This window comes from Choloepus didactylus, chromosome 4 (genome assembly GCF_015220235.1).
Source record: "Choloepus didactylus isolate mChoDid1 chromosome 4, mChoDid1.pri, whole genome shotgun sequence".
Taxonomy (NCBI): domain Eukaryota; kingdom Metazoa; phylum Chordata; class Mammalia; order Pilosa; family Megalonychidae; genus Choloepus; species Choloepus didactylus.
Genome location: NC_051310.1, coordinates 185,403,611 through 185,413,296, shown reverse-complemented (window position 1 = coordinate 185,413,296; position 9,686 = coordinate 185,403,611). Strand labels below are relative to the sequence as shown.

The 9,686-nt window shown below is 36.8% G+C and overlaps 1 non-coding gene across 1 annotated transcript; it reads right to left on the bottom strand.

The window, feature by feature from the left end:
- Nucleotides 1–830: 830 nt before the first annotated feature.
- Nucleotides 831–1,046, bottom strand: LOC119533751. Its single transcript, XR_005216858.1, has one exon. It is a non-coding gene; the product is annotated as a small nucleolar RNA U3 (small nucleolar RNA).
- Nucleotides 1,047–9,686: the final 8,640 nt, after the last annotated feature.

Genomic DNA, 9,686 nt, shown 5'->3' with positions numbered 1-9,686 from the left:
GAAAAAAGCAACTTAAAAATGATACAGAATCTTTGTTGTGTTTTTACTTGTCCATGCCCCACTGCTCCTGACTCAGTAGCAGTCTTGAAGATCACAGCCTGTTTGCAGTGTGGGACCCTGGTTCCTGGTTCTGGAGGAAGAAGGGAATACCTGTATTCTGGTTTGCTAATGCTGCCCTTTTTCAAAACACCAGAAATGGATTGTCTTTTATAAAGGAGGTTTATTTGGTTACCCAGTTACAGTCTTAAGGCCATAAAGTGTCTGAAGTAAGGCGTTAACAATTGGGTACCTTCACTGGAGAAAGGCTATTGGATCCAGAAAACCTTTGTTAGCTTAGAAGGCACATGGCTGGTGTCCTGTTGCTCCCAGGTTATGTTTCAAAATGGCTTTCTCCAAAATGTCGGTGTCAGCTTCCAACAGCTGTCTTCAAAATGTGTCTCTCAGCTGCAGCTAGCTGGGAGCTTCTTTTGTCTGAGCCTTTATAGGGCTCCAGTGAACTATCAAGGCCCACACTGAATGGGTGGGGACATGCCACATGGAAATTATCTAATCGGAGTTACCACCTACAGTTGGGTGGGTCACATCTCCATGGAAACAACCTAATCCAAAGGTTCCAACTTAATCAACACTAATACATCTGCCCCTACAAGACTGCATTAAAGAATATGGCTTTTTCTGGGGAATGTAATATATGCAAACCAGCACAACCTGATTCAACAAATCACTGTGTGAGTCTGTTATAACTTCTCTGGAGGCTACCAGAGGACTGATATGAAGCACTCATTTCTGTTTCTCCTCATTTTTTACATTTTTTTTTTTTTTAAGCAGAGGGCACTCAGACTGCATCCTCTCTGTCTTATTCTCTCAAAAGGAAGAGAAGCACAATCATCACTGGCAATTGCAGTTGTTGTAAAGCAATACCAAGATCCAATTTCATGCTCAAGAGAGAACACTGAACCTCCTCCTTGTGGCTTCTGGTGCTCAATACATACAGAGATCTTCATCTAGTAATAAACTACAGAAATGATCCCTGAAAGTATAATCTTAATCTCACTTTTGCAGCCTCTGCTTGGCCTAAAACAGCGACACACATTAAACCAATAGCGATTTGTTACCATCTTTTAAGAAATATAGTATAAATGTATTTTTAATGCAATTTTATTGAGATACATTCAGATACCACACAGTCATCCAAAGTGTACAATCAGTTGTCCACAATATCATCATATAGTTATGCATTCATCACCAGAATCAATTTTTTGAACACTTTCATTACTCCAAGAAATAAAATGAAAATTAGAATAAAAATAAAAATAAAAGTATGAAAGAATACTCAAAACATCTCATACTCCTTCCCCCCATTATTATTCATTTACTTTTTGCCCCACTTCGTTCTACTCATCTGTCCATACACTGGATAAAGGGAGTGTGAGCCACAATGTTCTCACAATCACACAGTCACACCATATAAGCTATATATAGTTATACAATCATCTTTAAGAATCAAGGATACTGGATTGCAGTTCAATGGTTTCATGTATTTCCTTCTAGCTATTCTTATACCCTAATAACTAAAAAAGGATATCTATAAAATGTATAAGAATAATCTCCAGAATGACCTATCAACTCTGAAATCTCTCAGCCACTGAAACATTATTTTGTTTCATTTCTCTTCCCCTTTTTGGTCAAGAAGGCTTTCACCATCCCTCAATGCCAGGTCCAGGCTCATCCCCAGGAGTCATTTTCCATGTTGCCAGGGAGATTTACATCCCTGGGTGTCATGTCTCATGTAGGGAGGAAGGCAGTGAGTTTATCTGCAGTGTTGGCTTAGAGAGAGAGACCACATCTTAGAGAGAACAAAAGAGGTTCTCTGGAGGTGACTCTTAGGCACAATTACAAGTAGGCTTAGCCTCTCCTTTGCAGTAACAAGCTTCGTAAGGGCAATCCCCAAGATCAAGGACTTGGCCTACTGCAATAGTAGTCCCCAGTGTTTGTGAGAATATCAGGAATTCCCCAGGTGGAGAAGTTTAGTATTTCCAATTTTTCCCCAGTCCCTCAAGGGGGCTTTGCAAATACATTTTTATTCTCTACCCAAATTACTCTGGGATGTATCGGGGCTTCATGCCAACCTTTACAAACCAACCAGATCTCACACCCTATTCAAGTTTCCATGTACTTATGGTGTTTGAATAAACTGATCATAAAAGTTAAATTATATAACGTGCTACAGAAAATATAGATTTTCCATCAAATAAACATCTCTTCCTTGGGTCTCACATAGAAATTGAAGTTTTAAAACATAGTATCATCCTTTTCCCTTTAGTCTGGTTTACCTTAGCCCTAACCAAGTCCATTTTTTTCATATCTCTAATTAAATTCTGATCTCTTTTTCAGCCACTTTAACATTTGCTGTATGGGGTAATGCTGATATTCATAGCTGCCAAACTCTGGCTCTGAGTCTCAGGTATCACACAGATATCCAAAGTTTCAGGGACTGACCAGATAATACACAAATAGCTCATCTCAGAATTTAGATATAACCATTACAACTCATGAATAGATGTGACTGCTGTAAGAGCTTGTACTCTAGGAGCCTTTACCATAAGCCTTCCCCTAATAACCTATGCTCTCAGATTCAATTCTCAGAGTTTGCACATTAAAGTTAGCCCATATTAGTGAGTTGTCATAATGTTTATCTTTTCAATCTGACTTATTTAAATGTATTTTTAAAGTATCATTCTACAGACAACTTTCATAAAAACATTCTGAATACTTCTAAGAGGTTTTCTCTTAGAGAAACTTTAAGACTTCATATCCTTAACATAGTACTTGCCAACAGCCAATCAGAAACGGCTGCTTGCATTTTATCAGTTCTATGGAGATAAATTCACATACCATAAAATCAATGTCTTCTAGTACATTCACAGAAATATGCTTTCATCACCACAATAAATTCTAGAACATTTTCACCCACAAGAGGGTTCACTATGTTATAGTGTCATGTTTTATCTTCCAGATTTCCTTCTAGTGACATACACAATGCTAAACTTTCCCTTTCAACCATAATCATATGCACATAACATCACTGTCAGTTACACTCATTGTAACAGTCTACCATCAACTCTAACCATTTCCAAACACAATCAGCCTTATTACAAGTTCTGCACATCCTCTCCCCTCATTCTATCTTCTCTTGGCCTGTTTTACATATTAACACCATAAGTTTACTCATTATATTTAGTTCATAATTTGTGAGGTCATACAATATTTGTAATTTTGTGCCTGACTTATTTCACTCAACATTATGTCTGCTAAGAACTTCAGTGTGCAAATATCTGTTCACCCTGCCTTCAGTTCTTCTGAGTATATACCTAGTAGCAGAACTGCTGGATCAAATGGCAGTTATATATTTAGCCTCCTGAGGAACAAACAGGATGTACCATTCTAAATTCCCACCAACAGGGAATAAGTGTTCCTATTTCTCCACATCCTCTCCAACATTTGTAGTTTTCTATTGTTTTAATAGTGCCCATTCTAGTGGGTATGAAAGGACATCTCATTGTAGTTTTGATTTGCATTTCCCTAATAGCTAGTGATGTTGAACATATTTTCATGTGTTTTTTAGCCATTTGTATACCCTCTTTGGCAAAATGACTATTCAAGTCTTTTGCCCATTTGTTAATTAATTTGTCTTTTTTATCATTGAGTTGTAGGATCTCTTTATGTGTATGGGATATTAAACCATTATCAGATATGTAGTTTCCAAATATTTTCTCTCATTGAATGGACAGCCTTTTCACCCTCTTAACAAAATCCTTTGAAGCACAAAGTAACTCAATTTTGAGGAGGTCCCATTTATCTATTCTTTCTTTCATTGCTTGTGCTTTGGGTGTAAAGTCTAAGAAACGACATCCCACTACAAATCTAGGAGTTTTATGGTCCTGGCTTTTTTTTTTTTTAAGTCTTTGATTTTCAATTAATTTTTGTATAAGGTGTGATATAGGGGCCCTCCTTCATTCTTTTGCATATGGCATCCAGTTCTCACAGCACCATTTGTTGAAAAGACTGCTCTGTCCCAGTTTGGTAGATTTGGCAGCTTGTCAAAAACCAATTGGCCATAGTTGTGAGGGTCTATGTCAGAACTTTCAGTTTGATTCCATTGGTCAATATGAGGATTTTTATGCCAATATCATACCATTTTAACCACTGTAGCTTTGTAATATGCTTTAAAAACAGGAAGTGAGAATACTCTAACTTCATTTTTCTTTTTCAAGGTGTTTTTGGCTTTGGGGGGGGCCTTCACCATTCTGAATAAATTTGATAATTGGCTTTTCCAATTCTGCAAAGTAGGTTGTTGTAATTTTGATTGGGATTACATTGAATCTAAATCAATTTGTGTAAAACTGACATCTTAAGCAGTATTTAGTCTTCCAATCTATTAGTGTGGCATGTCCTTCCATTAATTTAGGTCTTGTTTAATTTCTTTTAGCAATGTTTTGTAGTTTTCTGAACACAGATCCTTAACATCCTTGGTAAAGTTTATTCCTAGATATTTGATTTTTTTAGTTGATATTGTAAATGGAATTTTTTTTCCTGATTTCCTCCTCAGATTGCTAATTACTAGTGTATAGAAACACTACTGATTTTTGTGTGTTAAACTTGTATCCCACCACTTTGCTGAACTCATTTATTAGCTCTAGTTGCTTTGTTGTAGATTTTTGGGGCTTTCTAGGTATAGGATCATATCATCTGAAAATAGTGAAAGTTTTACTTCTTTTCTGATCTGGATGACTTTTATTTCTTTTTCTTGCCTAATTGCTCCTCTAGAACAATGTTGAATAACAGTGGTGACAACACTTGTCTTGTTCCTGATCTCAGTAGGAAAGCTTTCAGTCTCTAACCATTGAGTATGATGTTAACTGTGAGTTTTTTATATATGCCCTTTATCATGTTTAGAAACTTTCCTTTCTCTGAATTGACCTACAACAAGTAAATAGATTGAATCAGTAATTAAAAACCTTCCAACAAAGATAATCCCAAAACTAGATGGCTTTACTGGTAAATTCAACAAATCTTTTTTTTTTTCAATATTCATTTATATTGGGATATATTCACATATCATACAATCATCCAAAGTGTACAATCAATCGTTCACAGTACCATCATATAGTTGTGCATTCTTCACCCCAATCTATTCCTTGTACCAGAAAAAGTGAAAAAAAGAATAAAAAATAAAAGTAAAAAAGAATACCCAAATCATCTCCCTCACCCCATTTTTCATTTAGCTTTTCTCACCATTTCTCTACTCATTCACAGACACACTGGATAAAAGGACTATGATCCACAAGGCTTCAACAATCACACTGTCACCCCTTGTAATCTGCATTGCTATACAGTCATCCTCATGAGTCAAGGCTACTAGGATGTAGTTTGATAGTTTCAGTTATTCATTTCTAGCTATTTCACTGCACTAACACCTAAAAAGGGTTATCTATATACTGCATAAGAGTGCCCACCACAGTGACCTCTCAGCTCCATTTGGAATCTCTCAGCCAATGAAATTTTGTTTCATTTCATTTCGCATCCCCCTATTGGTCAAGAAGATGTTTTCAATCCCAAAATGTTGGGCTCAGATTCATCCATGGGAGTCATATGCCATATTGCCAGGGAGATTTACACTCCTGGGAGTCAGATTCCACATAGGGGGAAGGGCCGTGAATTCACCTGCTGAGTTAGCTTGGCTTGAGAGAGAAGGCCACATCTGAGCAACAGAGAGGTACTCAGGGGAAGACTCTTAGGCACAATTGTAAGCAGATTTAGCCTCTCCCTTGCAGTAACAAGCCTCATAAGGGCAAGTCCCATGATAGAGGGCTCCGCATATCAAACTTTCAGTCCTCAATGTTTGTGAGAGCATCAGCAACAATCCAGGTGAGGAAACCCAACACCTCTTCATTTTACCCTGGCTCCTTAGGGGGGCCTTGCATATATATTTTTATTTTCTGCCCAAATTACTTTGGGATGTGTTGCTATTTCACAATAACTTATGCAAACCTACCAGGTCTCACTTCCTATTAAAAGTTCCATGTAATTATGATATTTGAACAAACTGCACAAGGTAAATTGTTTAGGAAATATAGCTCTTGCACCAGCTAAGCATCTCTTCCTTTAGTTTCACATGGAATTTGAGGTTTTAAAATGCAGTCAGTATTGTCCTTTACCCTTTGGCCTGATTTGCCCTCGTCCTAACCACATCTGTTTCATTCATATCTCTAGTTGAAGTCTGGACTCTTTCAGCTTTTTTAACAGTTGCTATATGTTCTAATACTGATATTCATATCTGCCGAGTTCTAGCTTTGAGTTTCAGGTGTCATACAGATACCCAGTGTTCTAGAGACCAATCAGGTTATATACAAAAGGATCAGCATCTCGGAGTTTGGAGATAGACATTACAATTCAGGAATAGATGTGATTGCTGTAAGAGCTTACAATCTAGGGACTGTTACAATATTCATTCCCCTGTTAGGCTGTGATCTAAGATTCAATTCTGAGTTTACACATTGTAGCTAGTCCATATTGGTGAGGCATTATAGTGTTTGCCTTTGTTTCTGGCATAGTTCACTCAAAATGCTGTCCACAGGTTCCATTCACCTCATTGTGTATCTCACAGTTTCACTTCTTCCAGCTGCTCAATATTCCATTGTCTGCACACATAACAGTCCATCATTCTGTTTCTCAGTCAATGAACTCTTAGGCCACCTCCACCCATTGCAAATCATGCATACTCTCTCCATAAACACCAGTGTGAAAATATCTATTCATGTCCCTGCTCTCAGGTCCTCCAAATAAATGCCCCCTAATGAAGTTGCAGGACCTTATGGCACCCACATACTTAGCTTTGTGTGGAAACAACACACTGTCCTCCAGAAAGGCTATGCCATTCTACCTCCTAACAGACAGTAAATATGAACATCCTCTTTCCATGTTTTCTCAGCACTTTTATCCCTGTTAATATTTTTCCATACAATTTTATAGAGCTATATTCAAAACTATATAATTATCGACAATGCACCATCGGTTATTCATGGTATCATACAGTTGTGCATTTATCACCATAGACAGCACTTGAACATATTCATTACTATGAAAAAAAAAATTTTAACAAATAAAAAAAGATAATGAAAAGAAAAATAAAATATCACACAATACAATAGTAGGGTCAAACAACACCACTAGCAAGAATCCCATATCCCTAACTTATATCCCTCTCTCATACACATTTAGTGTTGGTGTATTGCCTTTGTTACATTTAATGGAAGCATATTACAATGTTACTGTTGACCACAGACTCCAGTTTGTTTTGATTATATTTTTCCCCCAAACCATCCCCTTTCCAACACTCTGCATAGTTGACAGTCATTTGTTCTCCCACATATAAGAACAATTTTATATTCGTGCATTTAGTCACAATCCTTGACTGCTCCAGTTAATGCTAAGTTAAACAGTCCCAGTCTTTATCTTTTTTCTTTACCTCAGGTTTCATTCATTCCCCTAGCCCACCTCTTTCAGCTTTACTCATGGACATCTTTGTTCAGTATACTTACACTATTGTGCTACCATCACACAGTATTTTGCTATCAATTTCTGGATCTATACAATCAATCCTGCTGAACATTCTGTAGTCATTCAGCATCAAATGCCCAATCTCTACCCTCCATCAATCTCCTGGTAGCCTGTGTTACCAGCTTTTAACTCTCAAAGTTTTCTTATTAATGTTACTTCATATTAGTGGAACCATACAGTACTTGTCTTTTTGTTTCTGGTTAACTTCGCTCAACATGATGTCCTTGAGGTTCATCCACATTATTATATGTTCCATGTCTTTGTTCTGCCTTACAGTTGCATGATATTCCATCACGTATATGTACCACAGTTTGTTTATCCACTTGTCCATTGACAGACATTTGGGCTGTTTCCATCTCTTGGCTATTGTGAATAATGCTGCAATAAACATTGGTTTACAAATGTACATTCATGTCTTAATTCTCAGTTCCTTGGAGTATGTACCCAGGAAAGGAATAACTGGGTCATATGGCAAATCTATACTTAGCTTCCTGAGGAACTGCCACACTGTCTTCCAGATGGTTGCACCATTGTATGTTCCCACCAACAGTGAATAAGTGTGCGTCTTTCCCCATATCCTCTCCAGCACTTGTAATTTTCTGTTTTTATTTTGTTTTTTGTTTTTTTTGGCTAATGGCCATTCTGGTAGGTGTGAGATGATATCTCATTATGCTTTTGATTTGCATTTCCCTAATAGCCAGTGAAGTTGAGCATTTTTTCATATGTTTTTGAGCAATTTGTATTTCTTCTTCAGGAAAGTGTCCATGTCTTTTGCCCATTTTTAAATTGGGTTGTTTGTCTTTCTGTTGTTGAGTTGTAGGATCATTTTATATATTTGGGATATTAAAACCTTATCTGACATGTGGTTTCCAAATATTATCTCCCATTGTGCAGGCTTCCTTTTTACTTTTCTGAGAAAGTCCTTTGATGTACAAAAGTGTTTGATTTTGAGGAGATCCCATTTGTCCATTGATTCTTTGGTTGCTTGTGCTTTGGGGGTAAGGTCTAGGAAACCACCTCCTATCACAAGATCTTTAAGAAACTGCCCTATATTTTCTTCTAAGAATCTTATGCTCATAGTGCTAATGTTTAGGTCTTTGATCTATTTTGAGTTAATTTTTGTATAAGGTGTGAGTTAGGGGACCTCTTTCATTCTCTTGGAAATGGATATCCAGTTCTCCAAACACCATTAATTGAAGAGTCTGCTCTATCCCAGTTGCTTTGGCTTGACTGCCTTATCAAAGATCAATTGTCCATAGATGTGAGAGTCTATTTCTGAACACTGAATTTGATTCCATTGGTCAGTATATCTGTCGTTATGCCAGTACCATGCTGTTTAGAACACAGTAGGTTTGTAATATGTTTCAAAGTCAGGTAGTGTGAGGCCTCCAACTTTGTTCCTCTTTCTCAAGATTTTTTTTGCCTGTTTGGGGCACCTTCTTTTCCAAATGAATTTGATTATTGGTTTTTTATTTCTGCAAAAAAGTTATTGGGATTTAAATTGGTATTGCATTGAACCTACAAATCAATTTAGGTAGAATTGACATCTTAATTATATTTAGTCTTCCAATCCATGAACACGATATGTTCTTCCATTTTTTAGCTCCTGTTCAATTTCTTTTAGCAGTTTCATGTAACTTTCTTTTATAGGTCTATTGTGGCCTTTGTTATGTTTATTCTTAAATACTTGATTCTTTTGGCTGCTATTGTAAATGGAATTTTTTTCCTGATTTCCTCCTCTTGTTGAACATACCTTGTGTATATGAACACTACAGCTTTTTGTGTGTTTATCTTGTAGCCTGCCACTTTGCTGTACTCATTGATTAGTTCTAATAGCTTTGCTTTAGATTTTTCTGGATTTTCTACATATAAAATCATGTCATCTCCAAACAGTGAAACTTTTATTTCATCTCCAATTAAGATGCCCTTTATTTCTTTTTTTTTCCCTAATTGCTCTAGCTAGAACTTCCAGCACAATGTTGAATAACAATGGTGACAGTGAACATCCCTGTCTTGTTCCTGATCTTAGAGGGAAAGCTTTCAGGCTCTTCCCATGATGTACAATT